Below are 18,418 nucleotides of genomic sequence, written 5' to 3' on the forward strand. Positions count from 1 at the left end.
CTCTGAGTCTAGATGCATCTTAGTCTGGTGTCTCAGCTTTGACCATTCCTCCTTGAGTGCCCCTGCTAGGAGTCTAGCCTCTCAGTCTAGACTCAATGGCATTGCTGTCAGCTTCTTTGACACTCTCAAACACCCTCACAATGTTAAGGTGTGCATCCTAGACAGGAGGAGGGAGGAGGCAAGAAGAATTGCAAAAAACTGTCTCCCCTGCTCTAATGTTGAGAGACCTCTCCACTAGATCAAAAGAAATTCTGAAACAGCAACATTAGATATCACCCATATTTTGAAAACATCTTTTCTGCTTGAAGTATGAGTATGTAGCAATAAAGTATTGCCTGTAAACCCATATGACATTTCTAAAGAAAGATGATTTTTTAAAAAAAAAAAAGAAGAAGAAGAAGAAGTTGAAAATAACACCTCCAATTACTGGTTTCCAGTTTAAGATTTTTTCCTTTTATCACAGGAAAAAAATGGCCTATTGATTTTTAGATCTGTTTTTGCTGGCCAAGTGCATGTAAGCAGACAGTTCATTTATCCAGTTTCTACCTCATGGAACTTGAAATGGCTGTGATCTCTGAAGTCTTCTAATTGGGGTAGATTGTAGAAAGGCCATATCAACCTTAAACACAGATCTCCACTGACACAGCAATAATAGCATGATAGAAGAGTCATGAGGATGTTGCTACCTGTGAAATTCACACCATACAGGAGAAGGGGGAAATCAAGGCACAGAAATTGCTTAGAAAGTCACACAAACTGCCAGCTGACAAATAAGCAAGTAGGGCTTTCCAACCCCCTTCCCTTTCTGTTGTTGTGCCTTCGTCTTTATATAACCAGATTGATATTGAAGACCTTAGGAACATTTTTCTCTTCCCTTTTCACAAATATGTGTGTCTTCTCATAACCATAGGCTGGGTCTATTGTCTCATTACATTCAGTCTTCTCTCAGAGATACAGCCATCGTCCATACTTTGATAAAGTCCTTGTTCAAATGTCCAAACCATGTAAGTGGTTAGCTGTGTAGAAAGTTACATTTTGATTTTAAAAAGTGGAGATGGAAAAGAAAATAGCAAATAGACATGGGACCAGGTTACCTGAAGGACCATCTGCCCCGTAAGATTACTTAGACCACCTGAAGAAATTTGGCTCATGGCACCACACCTTACAGAATATCACAGGGTGGTGACCTAAAACAAACATTTTCCACTCCCATTCCTGCACTCTGGAATGCTCTTCCCTCTGCCATATGCAAAGTATCTTCCATCAGTAGCTTCAGACATCTTATAAAGACATATCTTCTTTCCCCCAGGTTTTCCCCTGACTCCTAAGACTGGACCCTGTTTTTCCCTTTTAATCTCTCATTTTTATGATACTGTTTTTATGTTTGCATTTTTGTATATCACTCAAGAGATTTTAAATGTTAAGTGGCTTTGAAATGCTTTAAAATAAATAAATCTTAGAGCCCATGCCTCTTTATTTTTAGTCACTTGGGGAAAAGATTAATGTGAAGGGGGGAATCATTATGAAATTATTAGGCTGCTTCTACACTAGCCTGCTGTTTTGCCAGAAGAAAGAAAGTTTGGGATTTCAAAGACCATGAAACACACTTGTGAAGAAACTTTAATGCATTACTGAAGCACTAGGCAGTGCAGGCAATAGCAGATAAAGCAGCTAATGAATGCAGTTGTTACTTTACATCTCCTTTCAGCTGTTGGGAGCCCTGGACAAGCAATGGCTGAGAGATCCCAGCTGGTCCCTACACAGCACCCCCAACTGGCCTGTGCCTGTGCTGAGGCTCCCTGAGCAGGAGTTAGGGACCCTTATTTATACCCAGAAGAGCCCCTGGACTTGGATGCAGGTTTGCACCTGGGACCTTAACTAGCTATACCTGTGGGAATTTTTTTTAAATTTGAATCTTATGCTTCCATCTTTGTTTATCCGTTTTGTCAGTGTTGCCTGCTTTGTAGCAGTCTGAGTCATTGCAGCTGCCTTCGAAGACCAAGTTCCCAGCACTTAGCAGTATATGTGAAAGCATCCTCCCTAATGATCTGTTGGCATCCACTATTTTTGCTAATGAAGAGCCTCTCTTACCTCATCTGTGTTACATCAGCAATGCTTCTTAGACTTATGTACTATTGTACATGGGTGAAAAAGAAAGCAACAAGCCCACCTGGCTGGGATACAGGGGTGTGAGACAGAAGTATGGGACAGGGGGATGGAGCATGCCACACTATACTTCCTTGTTACATCGAGATGACTTGTGGTCATTTTCCATACAACTGTTTTAGTGTTGCTGAGGCAAAACTCTTCCATGGAGTTAAATGTAAATGGAATTAAAACGGTGGTTCCACATGACACTTAATGTCACCATTAAGATCCAGTAATGTCCGTTGTGTTAATGAAGTGAAGGGAAAGGGAGAATGGACTGTGTCATTTGACAGGCTACCTTTGTAGTGGAGTGAGGAAACGGAGGAAGGATTTATATTTCCTCCTATACACTCCCAATTCCTTGTTGCATAGAAGCAAAAATATGGTAATCAACAATAAATGCCTTTCATTTTCTTGTTATATTCCAGAATGGTCTGAGGTGGGAAAGGGTTAGGCCCCACAAAAACTTGATGGAAATCTCTTTTGTTCTGGAAAGTAAGATTTCAAGTTTCCTACCATTAAGGAACCTTTCTACGTTGACTTGCAAACCTGCCATCAAAGCCTAATACATTGGTGAAGATTCTGAGACATGCTCTGTGGTACATTGCCAGACCATCAGAGATTTCAGTGAAATCTATTGGGCCTACGTTTGCCACATGGAATCTAAGAGAGCATCTTGAATGTGTTCAGCATACACTGTTGGTCGTGAATTGCAGGAGATAAAATAAGTGGCCACGTTATTTGGGAGCCTGTGTCTGCCATTACCGAGTTTCTCATTGCCAAATCCCTGAGGTGTTTCTGAGGGACTGCAGAGATCTTAGCAACACAGTTTTAAAATTATTGCTATCTCAGGTTCTTTGCATGGGTATCTACATGATAGTCACAGAAGGATCCTGTATTAAGCTCTTAAGGACAAACTCTGAGTCACAATAGTTTAGGGGTGAAGAACAATAGTTCAGGGATGAGGGCCACAGTTCTTCCTGGGAAACTTTCCAAAGTTGAATGCCAGTGCTGGGCCAAAGTGGGCAGAGCCACAGCTGTACATTTTACCTTTCAGTGGGCTAGTTTCTATATGCAATCCAAACCCCTATCTGTCTTTCATCCAGACGAGCAAGAGGCATGATCAGACACACTCTAGCCACTCAGCATGTGAAACAGGGACATTGCAGCGTGTGACCTGGGGAGAGTTCCAAGGGCCAGATTGAGAGACTGGAGGGCCACATTTGCTCCCTGGGTCTGAGGCTCCCCATGCCTGCAATAGTTACTGTGGAAAGTGGACTTGTCCCCTTGAAGTACTATTATAAATGAACTCCAATTCATCTTTATTATTTTAAAACACTCCATATATCCATCTTGCATAGTGGTCTGGAATTTATGTATCTCATTTACATCCAATCCTATCATCATCTTGTCATTCAACACCATATAAGACAAGATAAGTGAGCAAAATAGGTAAGCTCAACTGGAGTGCATACCGCAGATCAGAAAAGGTACCGCCAGGGCCAAGAAGATGCCAGCATGGTTAACGAGCAAAGTCAAGGAAGCTCTTAGAGGCAAAAAGTCTTCCTTCAGAAAATGGAAGTCTTGTCCGAATGAAGAAAATAAAAAAGAACACAAACTCTGGGAAAAGAAATGCAAGAAGACAATAAGGGATGCTAAAAAAGAATTTGAGGAGCACATTGCTAAGAACATAAAAACCAACAACAAAAAATTCTATAAATACATTCAAAGCAGGAGACCATCTAGGGAGACAATTGGACCCTTGGATGATAAGGGAGTCAAAGGTGTACTAAAGAACGATAAGGAGATTGCAGAGAAGCTAAATGAATTCTTTGCATCTGTCTTCACAGTGGAAGATATAGGGCAGATCCCTGAACCTGAACTAACATTTGCAGGAAGGGATTCTGAGGAACTGAGACAAATAGTGGTAACGAGAGAGGAAGTTCTAAGCTTAATGGACAATATAAAAACTGACAAATCACCGGACCCGGATGGCATCCACCCGAGAGTTCTCAAAGAACTCAAATGTGAAATTGCTGATCTGCTAACTAAAATATGTAACTTGTCCCTTGGGTCCTCCTGCGTGCCTGAGGACTGGAAAGTGGCAAATGTAACGCCAATCTTCAAAAAGGGATCCAGAGGGGATCCCGGAAATTACAGGCCAGTTAGCTTAACTTCTGTCCCTGGAAAACTGGTAGAAAGTATGATTAAAGCTAGATTAACTAAGCACATAGAAGAACAAGCCTTGCTGAAGCAGAGCCAGCATGGCTTCTGCAAGGGAAAGTCCTGTCTCAGTAACCTATTAGAATTCTTTGAGAGAGTCAACAAGCATATAGATAGAGGGGATCCAGTGGACATAGTGTACTTAGACTTTCAAAAAGCGTTTGACAAGGTACCTCACCAAAGGCTTCTGAGGAAGCTTAGCAGTCATGGAATAAGAGGAGAGGTCCTCTTGTGGATAAGGAATTGGTTAAGAAGCAGAAAGCAGAGAGTAGGAATAAACGGACAGTTCTCCCAATGGAGGGCTGTAGAAAGTGGAGTCCCTCAAGGATCGGTATTGGGACCTGTACTTTTCAACTTGTTCATTAATGACCTAGAATTAGGAGTGAGCAGTGAAGTGGCCAAGTTTGCTGACGACACTAAATTGTTCAGGGTTGTTAAAACAAAAAGGGATTGTGAAGAGCTCCAAAAAGACCTCTCCAAACTGAGTGAATGGGCGGAAAAATGGCAAATGCAATTCAATATAAACAAGTGTAAAATTATGCATATTGGAGCAAAAAATCTGAATTTCACATATACGCTCATGGGGTCTGAACTGGCGGTGACCAACCAGGAGAGAGACCTCGGGGTTGTAGTGGACAGCACGATGAAAATGTCGACCCAGTGTGCAGCAGCTGTGAAAAAGGCAAATTCCATGCTAGCGATAATTAGGAAAGGTATTGAAAATAAAACAGCCGATATCATAATGCCGTTGTATAAATCTATGGTGCGGCCGCATTTGGAATACTGTGTACAGTTCTGGTCGCCTCATCTCAAAAAGGATATTATAGAGTTGGAAAAGGTTCAGAAGAGGGCAACCAGAATGATCAAGGGGATGGAGCGACTCCCTTACGAGGAAAGGTTGCAGCATTTGGGGCTTTTTAGTTTAGAGAAAAGGCGGGTCAGAGGAGACATGATAGAAGTGTATCATGGCATTGAGAAAGTGGATAGAGAAAAGTTCTTCTCCCTCTCTCATAATACTAGAACTCGTGGACATTCAAAGAAGCTGAATGTTGGAAGATTCAGGACAGAGAAAAGGAAGTACTTCTTTACTCAGCGCATAGTTAAACTATGGAATTTGTTCCCACAAGGTGCAGTAATGGCCACCAGCTTGGATGGCTTTAAAAGAAGATTAGACAAATTCATGGAGGACAGGGCTATCAATGGCTACTAGCCATGATGGCTGTGCTCTGCCACCCTAGTCAGAGGCAGCATGCTTCTGAAAACCAGTTGCCGGAAGCCTCAGGAGGGGAGAGTGTTCTTGCACTCGGGTCCTGCTTGCAGGCTTCCCCCAGGCACCTGGTTGGCCACTGTGAGAACAGGATGCTGGACTAGATGGGCCACTGGCCTGATCCAGCAGGCTCTTCTTATGTTCTTATGTTCTTATATATGCACCATCTATTTGTTTGATTATACATTTTTGTGCAGTCAGCCACTAACCTGGAGAACTAGCAATAGGAAGAAAGCAATGATAAAGAGTGAGAAATGACCATAAAAATCTATACTGTTGAGCTTTGTTGCAAAAACATGTTCAATGCAAATAAAGTGCTATAGACTATATACATTTGCACAGATTATTTTCCCCCAATGTAAATTGTCTAGCTCCTTGTTAGACTGTGAAACCTTGAGGACTTTTAGAAAACTCTCACACTTGCTATTCTGCTTTATAGCTGTCATGGGCAGTTGAAACATTCAGAGTTTTTCATCTTTTCCCATGAACATCTAGAAATTGCAGTCTGGAATTCCAAAGAAAATATTTTATGGTGAGATATAAAATAAAAAAGTTGATGCAACAGAAAATAAAGTACTGTTGTGTGTTTTTTCTATGAAAAAAATGTTGGGAACATAGCTGACCCTTCAGTCCTCTGGCCCAGGGATGTTGGGACAGGTTTCCCATAGCCTCATATCAACTTCTGTGAGGACATAGAGGGGATTCCAAACTTAGAGAGGGAAATCCAACATCATATGCCTTCTTCCCTTCTGCTGTAGAAACCTCCATGGCCTTTGCCCTACCAACATTGGAGCTCTCATGTCAGTACAGCCAAAACATGTGGTGCTAAGGGATTGTTGGGAAAGACCAGGTAAAGGCATAGATCTGGAGGAGCCACCTAGAACTGGTGCAGTGATTTCTCCTCCTGTTGTTCCCAATGGAAAGAAAATAGTTATGGCGGACTTCTGGAAAAGGATGGAGGAGTGCAAGACTGCTGCTCTGTCCCTATCTACCCTCCCAGTGGGAGCCTGACAGGGTACTGGATGTGGGAGTTCAATCACCTTTGGTTCTTCCCCTTTTAGGGTTGAAGCCTTGGTTGTTTGGACAAGGATCTACCATGGAGAAATCTTGGTTTCAATTTTCTGCTTCCATTCAGCCTATATTAGGCATGAGCAACAGGTAGCCTGCAGGATCATTTCTGCCCTTTGGATACCAAGATGTGTTTCCATTCATATAAAGATGGGTTTTTTTATTTTTTTTTATGGATTTTGTACAAAATCCATTGCATATGTGCCATTTGTGCATTTGCATATGTGCATTTGGCTGCACCTTTCATTTCTTTCAGTTCATATCAAGTCTTATTTTCCTCTCCAATACACAGATTTGCACAGTAAAGAAACCCCACCAACCCCCCCTCACATACTGCAATACAAGCGATATTAATACAATCATCCGTATGGCTGAATCAGGATTATTTTGGTATGACATTTGACCTGCAGGTGGCGTATCAGAAAAAAAGAACAAAAAAGAATCTGAATGCAGTTATACATATGAGCATATCAGTATTGCTTTCCCCCACCCCCGTGCTTTATTGCTGGTGGCATAGAGGGGGAAACAATGCCAATAAAGTGAAGGAACTGAAAGCTTCAGAAAACGATGTGCTCCAAATCCTGAATTAATATACTTTTTATTAAAAATGATTGTTGGTTTTCAGTTACAAGCATCACAATACTAAACAAGTGATAAACACAATACTATACACAAATAACTTTAATACGAAAGCAAGATAAAAGGAAAGGGAGTGAAATGGCATTTGGATGTGATGCTTATTGGCAAAGAATATTCAAATTACACCTGGGGATCATCTTACATCCAGCAGAGGGTCATACTGGTGAGTTCATACAGAGAAATAACAGAATCATGTGAGTTAACAAGGTTTTCAGGAAAAAGCTTGCTGCATAGGCTGGGGTGACTAACCTTTTTTGGCCTAAGGGCCACAGTGCTTCCCGGCAAACTCCTGGGGCTGCATGCCATGATAGGTATCGTGGAAAAGTGTCCATGACCACCCTACATTCTTGCACACACCACACATACAACACACAGCACACACATCCAAGCAGTACACATACAGTGCACACCCGTGCAGAAACACACACTGCTTTGAAGAGCACTCTAGACCATAACATTACTGGACAGGGACAGAGGAGAATGAGACAAGTAGAAAATGATGGGATTTCCTCCCCATTGGCCCCTTCCCATTACAACACTACACTGAAGGAAGAGCACAAGAAAGGATTGTGGTTCACAAGGATGGACTGTGGCTCATTGGTAGAAGGTCCCAGGTTCAATCCCCAGGATCTCCAGGTAAGGCTGGGAAGATCTCCTGCTTGAAACTCTAGAAAGCCACTGCCAGACAGAATAAATAGTACTGAGTTAGATGGATAATTGGTCTGACTCAGTATAAGGGACCTACCTATGTTCCTAAGAGAGTACAACTTCCCTGTCCATTATGGTGCTGGGTGATGTGTGGGGAAAATGGTGTTTTGACTAATCTAGTTCTCCAGTAGGGTAGCCCAATGGGTAGGGGGCAATCAGCAGAGAAGCAGGTGTTGGTGCTGCTGCTGAATGATGCTCTTCTCCTGTGCCTTCCATCACTGTTAGCAAATTAAACACTCAGGAACAGAAAGGAATGCTCCAATCTGCTCTAATGTTTTCTAATCGGGAAAACATTGAAGCACATCACAGCGCTGCTTCCTGTTTCCAGAGCACTCTGATCAGCTAGCCGTGGAAAAGTGGGTTATTTAGCAATGCCACCACTATTGATATTAGCTAGGGCTTGCAGGCCAGGGAAAAATACTTGGTAGTGTGAGATCAGACTCACAGGCTGGGTGGTTCACCTTCCCTGCTTAAGGTGGACCAGGGTTGGTGTTCAATGCTAGTCCTACTAACAGTAGACTCTTTGAAGTTAGTGGACATGACTAACTTAGGTTCAGTAATTTCAGTGGATCTATTCTGAGTAGGACTTAGTTGAATACAACCCCAGATTTTTAATATGTCTCCATATGATGGGAGGCACACAAAACCATACCGGATTGGGCCAACAGCAGTAAGGAGAGTGAGAGTTTTCTGTATGCTATATCATGGTTCTGTTGCCTCAAATAAAGATGGCATCAAATTCTGGAATTACTGACATGACAGTATGGATTCCAGTGTTCTGAATACATAGATTTATTATTATTTATTATTATTATTATACTATATACTCTTTAAAACACAAATTACCTGTTTTTAGATGTTTACCTTCTTTTGGTGGATGAAAATATATGTAATCCAGGCATCCGATGGCTGAAGAGGCCTGTTTCTGACAACCTGAAGATCACGGATGAAAGACTGTTTTTAAGCTGTGTTTTAGAATATTGTAACTGCATTTTACTATACTTTGTCTGTGTTTTAGAATGTTTTTAACTGAAATTGTGCTTTTGGAAAGTTTTAAACTGTTTTTAGTATGTTTTTTCTTAAAATAAAATAAACCAGTTTGCCGCCCTGGGCCCCTTTGGGAGAAAGGTTAGGGTATAAATTCAATAAATAAATAATAAACAATAACAATAAACAACATGGTTGGAATTACTGTGGAAACTACTGCCCTGACGAATTGTCCCATGCAGTACAGCAGGGGTAGCCAGTATGGTACACCTCAGATGCTGTGGACTACAACCAGAGCTTGGAAAAGTTACTTTTTGAACTACAACTCCCATCAGCCCCAGCCAGCATGACCACTGGATTGGGCTGTTGGGAGTTGTAGTTCAAAAAAGTAACTTTTCCAAGCTTTGACTACAACTCCCATCATCCCTGACCACTGGCTATGCTGACTGACATTCACGGGAGCTGGAGGCCAGCAACTTCTGTAGGGCACCATGATGGCTACCTTTGCACTACAATTTGATGCAGCCTGAATGAAGTGTGTTTGAACATTTTTCTGATAGCCACTGGTGGAAACAATAGCGGAGAAGTTAGCCTGCAGTCTTCAAAACTCTTTGTGAGTTCCTAAGTGAATTTTCTTGCAGTAAGGTTTGCATTGCCAAGAAGTAGCAGCAGGATTATAGTCTTGTCCTGTTATTAATTTGTAAGAAAAAGGAGGTGGAGAGCAGAGGACATTAATTCAAGCGCTATCATGATATAATTATCTTCCTGGAATTTAATTAGCACAAAGGGATTAGCATGGGTATCTTTGCAAATATATCCTTAGACATATAAATAAACACAGGAACTTACTTGATGGAAGAGAAACTTCATGAGTAGTATGATGTCCTTTAGCATCAGGTTGCTTTGGTAAGTGATATGGTTTTCTGCATTGAATCAGGAGTTGTGAGGTGCTTTATCCACACACAAATATGGTCCATTCACAGAACTGGTTTGTCTCGCAGAACAATTTGTGCAAGTTTCCTCCATACCATGTTTGGTGAGTCTCCAAGTTCATTTTTGAAATTGTACAGCCATCATAATGTGGTGGCTTTTAACTCAAAGTTGTGTGTGGAGTGAACATTTCTTCTGAATGTGCCCTGCATGGAGAATTTGGATATGGTATATGCCATCATCAGCTAACAATGCCCTTCTAAAGAAAGTCTCAGAAACAGCTTGTCATATGGCATGGGGCTCTGCTGTTTAGAGAAAGAATGAGCACTAGGTCAGTAGAGGTAGAGGACCTGCTTTCATACAGAAAGTCCTACACCCAGGCCCCAGATTCTCTGGGTAGGGCTGGGAAAGACCACTGCCTGAGAAGTGTGTGTGTGTGTGTATGTTAGGGGTAGTTAATGTTGTGAACTTCAGATGTCATTCAACTACAACTGCCATCATCTCTGATCACTGGCTGTGCAAGCTAGGGTTGGTGGGAGTTGACCATATGTCCCTCCTTGGAGAATTGTACAGAAAAAAAGATAACCTCCTACTTGTGCCTATGGGGGTCACACTTTGTGGTAGAAATAGGGGAGAAATTTTATGCAGTTCACATTTAAAGGTGACCCCACCTAATTTGCACTCTCCAAAACAATAAACAAACTGAAACACATCCATCCTTCAAAATCCACACTTCTAATTTTGCAGGGCAGTGTAACAATGTGTATAAAAATGCATATGGTAGGGTAAAGTGTGCATAGAAATGCATATTTTAGGAGAAATTCCATACAAAAATGCATATATTAAGAGAAAGTTCCTTGCAAAATGTGTATATTAGACAAAATTTTGTACAAAAATTCAATCGAAGAAACTGACACTAAAATGCTGATGAATTTTCATGAGGACTTTAAAAAATCTCAAAGCGATGTAGAAATGTGGGGAACGGAGTTTAAGATTGGAAAAATTAGAAACTGAGAGAAACTAAAACTGACAGTTGCTCATCCCTACTTTGGGGTCAGCATGAGGCCAATTGTAATAGATATGTGGGTTGCTTTGCATCTCTGCGTTCTTATCCAAATACTGGTGCAGGAGGCCGTGAATTAAGTACATTTACTTCAAAAGGCGGCATGAATGAAAAGCTCTTCAGTCCCTGTATGTGCAACATTAAACACTCAGAGACAGATGTGCCTGGGAAACCTCATTGAGCAATGGTTCCTAGACAAATTTACTGAGGTGTTTAAAAGACATGTGTCATCACAGTTATTGGAAAGGCACTTTTGTTCTCACTAGGGCTAATGGATGGCCAAATGGAGACATGTGTTGACACTTTGCAAATTAACCTGGTGCAGAGTAAGGCATGTGTATGTTTCCAGAATTCTTGATCTTCCTAGATGCAGAGAGAGAGAGAGAGAGAGAGAGAGAGAGATTATTATCAGGGATGGAAAGATCTGTTCTGGTTCTCTTTGTTTCTCATTTTTGAATCTTAAATTCAATTCTCCACATTTCTGCAACAACTTGGGTTGTTTTTTTTTTAAAAAAATCCTCATGAAAATTTTCCAGCATTTTAGTGCAAATTTGTCCAAACACATTTTTGTAGGCAGTTTTGACTAATGTACACATTTTTGCAAGCCATTTCTCCTAATATAATGCATTTCGTATGCTATGCGTTCAGTCATATGGTCATTTTTATATACACTTGCCCCTAATATATGAACTGGTTGATTGGCGAAATGCATCACAAAATTCCAAAAAGTGCGGATTTTGGAGGATGGCTGCGTTTCCCTTCACTTGTTGTTTTGGAAAGTGGAAATTTGATAAATTCAGCTTGAAATGTGAACTGAATCGAAACTCTTGCCCATCCCTACTTATTATGTATATTTGTTTTTTAAATGGTTGACTTTATCTATAGTTTGATAATTTTATTATATCTAGTATTTTCAAAGTCTGTTTTTACTGCTATTTTAAGGAATATTTTATACTATAATGTAAATCATTTTATACTATAATGTAAATCACTTTGATATTTTTATTGATTAAGCGGTATGTACAGTGCTAAAAAAAAATAACTCCTATAGGACAATATAAGAAAGAGTTTCTTCCTCTGTCATGCTTGCAGAAGTCCTGTGCTTTCCACAATCACTTGTAAAGCAAAGATCAATGTGTCAATAAATTAAGAGGCATACGCAGGGTGCCCAGCATGACTGAGTACCTCAGAAACAGTGTACATGTGTGAATGATATCCATGGATTGCATGTTTATTCTGGGAAACACTGGTTAATGCTGAATTTTCCTCTAGTCTTGATTGTCAATGTTTTAAGAACATCAGGATATTTGACTCACAACTTACTTCATTTAAAAGGAGATCATTTAAAGGATATCACGGGATGAAAGATTTTCTCATGCAATAAATAATAGTAATTTTCCACAAGTTTAACTGCTAATGATTGCTACTAATATAACCCAATAACTAGTTTGCTAGCACTAGAAAATGATTAATCTTCACAAAATTGAGGTCAGCTCAATAATTGGATGCATCTCCTTCCATATTAAGATTGTGTTAATTTTTATTTGCTTTTTTAAAAAAAACGCAATATTTTTAAAAAACAAGATCAGGGTCTGTTAAAAGGCAAAGCCATTAATACATGCATAAGTGGATATGTCTCAAAAACATGTATTAGTGCAAATCAAATCAAATCAAATACAATTTTATGTTTAACTTGTTTTGGATCTAGATGGACTTCAGTGTACCTTGGAATGGATAAATATCATAGCTGCAAATAGAAAGCTAATTCTCTTTTGCTATTTATATGTAAATATATAATTTTCAATTAGGCATATACTTTATACAGTTGTAGTAGCTCTTCGAGAAAGCTATGAATAACCTGGGTTAGATTCTTACTCTGCATACACAATGTGTGTGTGTGTGTGTGTGTGTGTGTGTGTGTGTGTGTGTGTGTGTGTGTGTGTAAAGTTTCTACAACTGAGTTAAATTTTTAAGTCTGATTTGAAATTTGTTAGAAAATAATTCTCTTACAAATTTTTGAAAATGTTCTTTTTCAACTGCCTCCTGAACTGTCCTGGAGACCATTTGGCAAAATGGCAAATCAAACCAAACCAAATTTCACCTTCCATGAATTTTAGGAAAAACTATGAGCCCTATTTTAATATTACACCTGTTTATGGGTTCAAGTTTCAAGCTGATGCACTGCTGTGCTTTTCACCCCACCTGTAATGCTCCATCATCACACTAACCAGGGCCGGCCCCAGGCATGCTGGGACCCTTGGGTACCAGCCTGCCCTGGGCCCCTCCGCTCCCCCTCTGTGATCCGCAGAACTTAAGCATCTGTGGACTGCAAGACAGGAGCTTCCATACCACCCGCCATCCCCCCGCTAGCCCCATGCTTCACCTACCTTTCCGTTGTTTTTTGTGGCGTGCACAGGTTTGCCATCAATCAAGATGGTGGCCGAGGTTTCCCTAAGGGGCTGAAGCCTCTGCTGCCATCTTTGTTGATGGCAAATCTGCACACCGCAAAAAACAATGGAAAGGTAGGTAAAGCAGGGGGAAAGTGGGGAAAGCGGGGGGATGGCGGTCCATGGATGCTTCCACAAATCGCAGAAGGAGAGCGGAGGGCCTCCTGTAGCTCCAGGGGCCCTCGGGCCAGTGCCCCACCTGGCTGCCCTTTAGAACCGGCCCTGACACTAACTCCACCATTCAATGACCACACGTTTGTATTTGGGTTTGTATTTGGATTTGTTAGGCACTGGGGAACATTTTGGGACAAGCTGGGCCTGTACAAAAGGGACGGGCTCCACTTGAACCAGAATGGAACCAGACTGCTGGCACTTAAAATTAAAAAGGTAGCAGAGCAGCTTTTAAACTGACTGAGGGGGGAAACCGGACAGGAGCTGAGAAAGGTCCGGTTCGGAATAAACCTCCCCCCTGGGATAAAAACCAAAGAAATGATGAAATTTTAAAAGGGGTAGGCCTAGAAGTAGGCATTGTGAGAGCAGGGGCACAGGATATAAATTCAGAAGAGCAAAATTACCACAGGCCTAACCACAAGTGCCAAAGACACTAGAAGAGAGACACTGCTTACAAGTGCCTGTACGCTAATGCTAGGAGCCTGCGAACCAAGATGGGAGAACTGGAGTGCTTGGTCTTAGAGGAGAGCATTGATATAGTGAGCATAACGGAGACCTGGTGGAATGGAGAAAACCAGTGGGATATGGTTATCCCTGGATATAAACTATATCGGAAGGACAGGGAAGGACGTATTGGTGGCGGAGTCGCTCTATACGTGAAAGAAGGCATTGAATCCAGCAAGCTCGAAACCCCAAAGAGGCAGACTCCTCCACAGAATCGTTGTGGGTGGTGATACCATGCCCCTGGAGGGACTTATAACTGGGAATGATCTATCGTCCCCCTGACCAAAATGCTCAGGGAGACCTTGAGATGAGATATGAAATTGAGGAAGCATCCAAACTAAGAAAGGTGGTAGTAATGGGTGACTTCAACTACCCGGACATAGACTGGCTGCATATGTGTTCCAGTCATGACAAAGAAGCAAAGTTTCTTGATATTCTAAATGACTATTCCCTAGACCAGTTGGTCATGGAACCGACCAGAGGGACGGCAACCCTGGACTTAATCCTCAGTGGGGACCGGGACCTGGTGCGAGATGTAAGTGTTGTTGAACCGATTGGGAGCAGTGACCACAGTGCTATTAAATTAAACATACATGTAACTGGCCAATTGCCAAGAAAATCCAACACGGTCACATTTGACTTCAAAAGAGGAAACTTCACAAAAATGAGGGGATTGGTAAAAAGAAAGCTGAAAAACAAAGTCCAGAGGGTCACATCACTCGAAAATGCTTGGAAGTTGTTTAAAAACACTATATTAGAAGCTCAACTGGAGTGCATACCGCAGATCAGAAAAGGTACCGCCAGGGCCAAGAAGATGCCAGCATGGTTAACGAGCAAAGTCAAGGAAGCTCTTAGAGGCAAAAAGTCTTCCTTCAGAAAATGGAAGTCTTGTCCGAATGAAGAAAATAAAAAAGAACACAAACTCTGGCAAAAGAAATGTAAGAAGACAATAAGGGATGCTAAAAAAGAATTTGAGGAGCACATTGCTAAGAACATAAAAACCAACAACAAAAAATTCTATAAATACATTCAAAGCAGGAGACCATCTAGGGAGACAACTGGACCCTTGGATGATAAGAGAGTCAAAGGTGTACTAAAGAACGATAAGGAGATTGCAGAGAAGCTAAATGAATTCTTTGCATCTGTCTTAACAGTGGAAGATATAGGGCAGATCCCTGAACCTGAACTAACATTTGCAGGAAGGGATTCTGAGGAACTGAGACAAATAGTGGTAACGAGAGAGGAAGTTCTAAGCTTAATGGACAATATAAAAACTGACAAATCACCGGGCCTGGATGGCATCCACCCGAGAGTTCTCAGAGAACTCAAATGTGAAATTGCTGATCTGCTAACTAAAATATGTAACTTGTCCCTCGGGTCCTCCTGCGTGCCTGAGGACTGGAAAGTGGCAAATGTAACGCCAATCTTTAAAAAGGGATCCAGAGGGGATCCCGGAAATTACAGGCCAGTTAGCTTAACTTCTGTCCCTGGAAAACTGGTAGAAAGTATGATTAAAGCTAGATTAACTAAGCACATAGAAGAACAAGCCTTGCTGAAGCAGAGCCAGCATGGCTTCTGCAAGGGAAAGTCCTGTCTCAGTAACCTATTAGAATTCTTTGAGAGTGTCAACAAGCATATAGATAGAGGGGATCCAGTGGACATAGTGTACTTAGACTTTCAAAAAGCGTTTGACAAGGTACCCCACCAAAACTTCTGAGGAAGCTTAGCAGTCATGGAATAAGAGGAGAGGTCCTCTTGTGGATAAGGAATTGGTTAAGAAGCAGAAAGCAGAGAGTAGGAATAAACGGACAGTTCTCCCAATGGAGGGCTGTAGAAAGTGGAATCCCTCAAGGATCCGTATTGGGACCTGTACTTTTCAACTTGTTCATTAATGACCTAGAATTAGGAGTGAGCAGTGAAGTGGCCAAGTTTGCTGACGACACTAAATTGTTCAGGGTTGTTAAAACAAAAAGGGATTGCGAAGAGCTCCAAAAAGACCTCTCCAAACTGAGTGAATGGGCGGAAAAATGGCAAATGCAATTCAATATAAACAAGTGTAAAATTATGCATGTTGGAGCAAAAAAACTTAATTTCACATATACGCTCATGGGGTCTGAACTGGCGGTGACCGACCAGCAGAGAGACCTCGGGGTTGTAGTGGACAGCACGATGAAAATGTCGACCCAGTGTGCGGCAGCTGTGAAAAAGGCAAATTCCATGCTAGCGATAATTAGGAAAGGTATTGAAAATAAAACAGTCGATATCATAATGCCGTTGTATAAATCTATGGTGCGGCCGCATTTGGAATACTGTGTACAGTTCTGGTCGCCTCATCTCAAAAAGGATATTATAGAGTTGGAAAAGGTTCAGAAGAGGGCAACCAGAATGATCAAGGGGATGGAGCGACTCCCTTACGAGGAAAGGTTGCAGCATTTGGGGCTTTTTAGTTTAGAGAAAAGGCGGGTCAGAGGAGACATGATAGAAGTGTATAAAATTATGCATGGCATTGAGAAAGTGGATAGAGAAAAGTTCTTCTCCCTCTCTCATAATACTAGAACTCGTGGACATTCAAAGAAGCTGAATGTTGGAAGATTCAGGACAGACAAAAGGAAGTCCTTCTTTACTCAGCGCATAGTTAAACTATGGAATTTGCTCCCACAAGATGCAGTAATGGCCACCAGCTTGGACGGCTTTAAAAGAAGATTAGACAAATTCATGGAGGACAGGGCTATCAATGGCTACTAGCCGTGATGGCTGTGCTCTGCCACCCTAGTCAGAGGCAGCATGCTTCTGAAAACCAGTTGCTGGAAGCCTCAGGAGGGGAGAGTGTTCTTGCACTCGGGTCCTGCTTGCGGTCTTCCCCCAGGCACCTGGTTGGCCACTGTGAGAACAGGATGCTGGACTAGATGGGCCACTGGCCTGATCCAGCAGGCTCTTCTTATGTTCTTATGTTCTTATGTTCTTATGTTGCATGCTGCTGTCTTTCTGGAGGCCTCTGTTAGAGGCCTACCTTGCTTACACCTAGAATAGTGCTTCATGTTCCAGGGGTTGGAAAACACATAGCTTGAGAGCGCTAGGCAGATCTATCTAAACCTCTAATCTGCTGTTGGATGATCAGGCCATGTTGGAAGTACAACAGCAGGGACCATTCAGTCTGTGACTTAAGAGTTAATTCTGTTATTGGTCTGGCTGACAACAGACTCTGATTGACTGTAGGTTATAGTCAGTACAGAGTTGGCTGTCAGTGAGGAAGACTGTTGAGATTTAAGAACTGGAGGAGTTAAAGGGATAGGTGGTTCTGAAGGAGTTTTCCCCCTGTGTAGGACTGAACCCTATAAAGAAAGTCAAAACTCTGTTCATTTTGTCTCAATAAAGCTTTATCAGTTTATTTTTCTCTCTGGACTGCTTTATTCAGTCACTCTGCTAACATGCCAGTGGGAAAGGTCTGCTATCTGTGAAGAAAGAGTGTGGCAATGGACGCAGCAATGGAGGTGGGCAGAAGCTGACACTGGTGGCATCCTCACCAGTGGTAGCCAGTGGAAAACTCCAAATGAGGTGTTTTTAGGGCAAGGACAGGGCTGGCAGATCCACTGGATACTATGTGAGCCCTGCTGCTGTCATGTGATGGCAATGAATGAGCCCAATCTGGGCCTTTCATGACACCAGTCTCAGAGCTGGCTCAGTAAAGGGACATTTTTTCTGCACCCCCCATCTTGCGCCATAGTTGGCGCATGTGCTGGAGTTGTAGATACAGCACTGGCTGTGCTACTCCATCAAGCCAGCCAAGGTTTACAGTGTAAATCCCTAAGGAAGGACCATAGCTTAGTGGTGCCAGTCAGCATAGACAATACTGAGCTAGATGCACCAATGGTCTGACTCAGTATAAGGCAGCTTTCTAAGTTCCTAAGTCTGTACTATGGATTCTGGCAACCTGGAAAATTATGTTTTCCAAGGTTCCTTACTGTCATGCCATATAGGTCTCCAGAATGGTTCCTTCAGCAACAGTTAAATCCGAGGGAAGGTAAAGTGAAGCAATGGAGGCTCATGGCAGTGACAGGGCCACTGTAATAAGTTTAAGCATTTTAACTTAGTTTGCATATCCACACCATCACGGCACAAGATACATGGTGCTTTAATGCATCCTCTCCTCTCTCTTTCTCTCCAGGAGAACTCACTTGTGCAGATATTTGGCTGGATCCAGACTATGTTAGTTCAATTTAGATCTCATTAACATGATTGTGATGAGTTAGCCACGACCTAACT

This window comes from Rhineura floridana, chromosome 1 (genome assembly GCF_030035675.1).
Source record: "Rhineura floridana isolate rRhiFlo1 chromosome 1, rRhiFlo1.hap2, whole genome shotgun sequence".
Taxonomy (NCBI): Eukaryota; Metazoa; Chordata; class Lepidosauria; order Squamata; family Rhineuridae; genus Rhineura; species Rhineura floridana.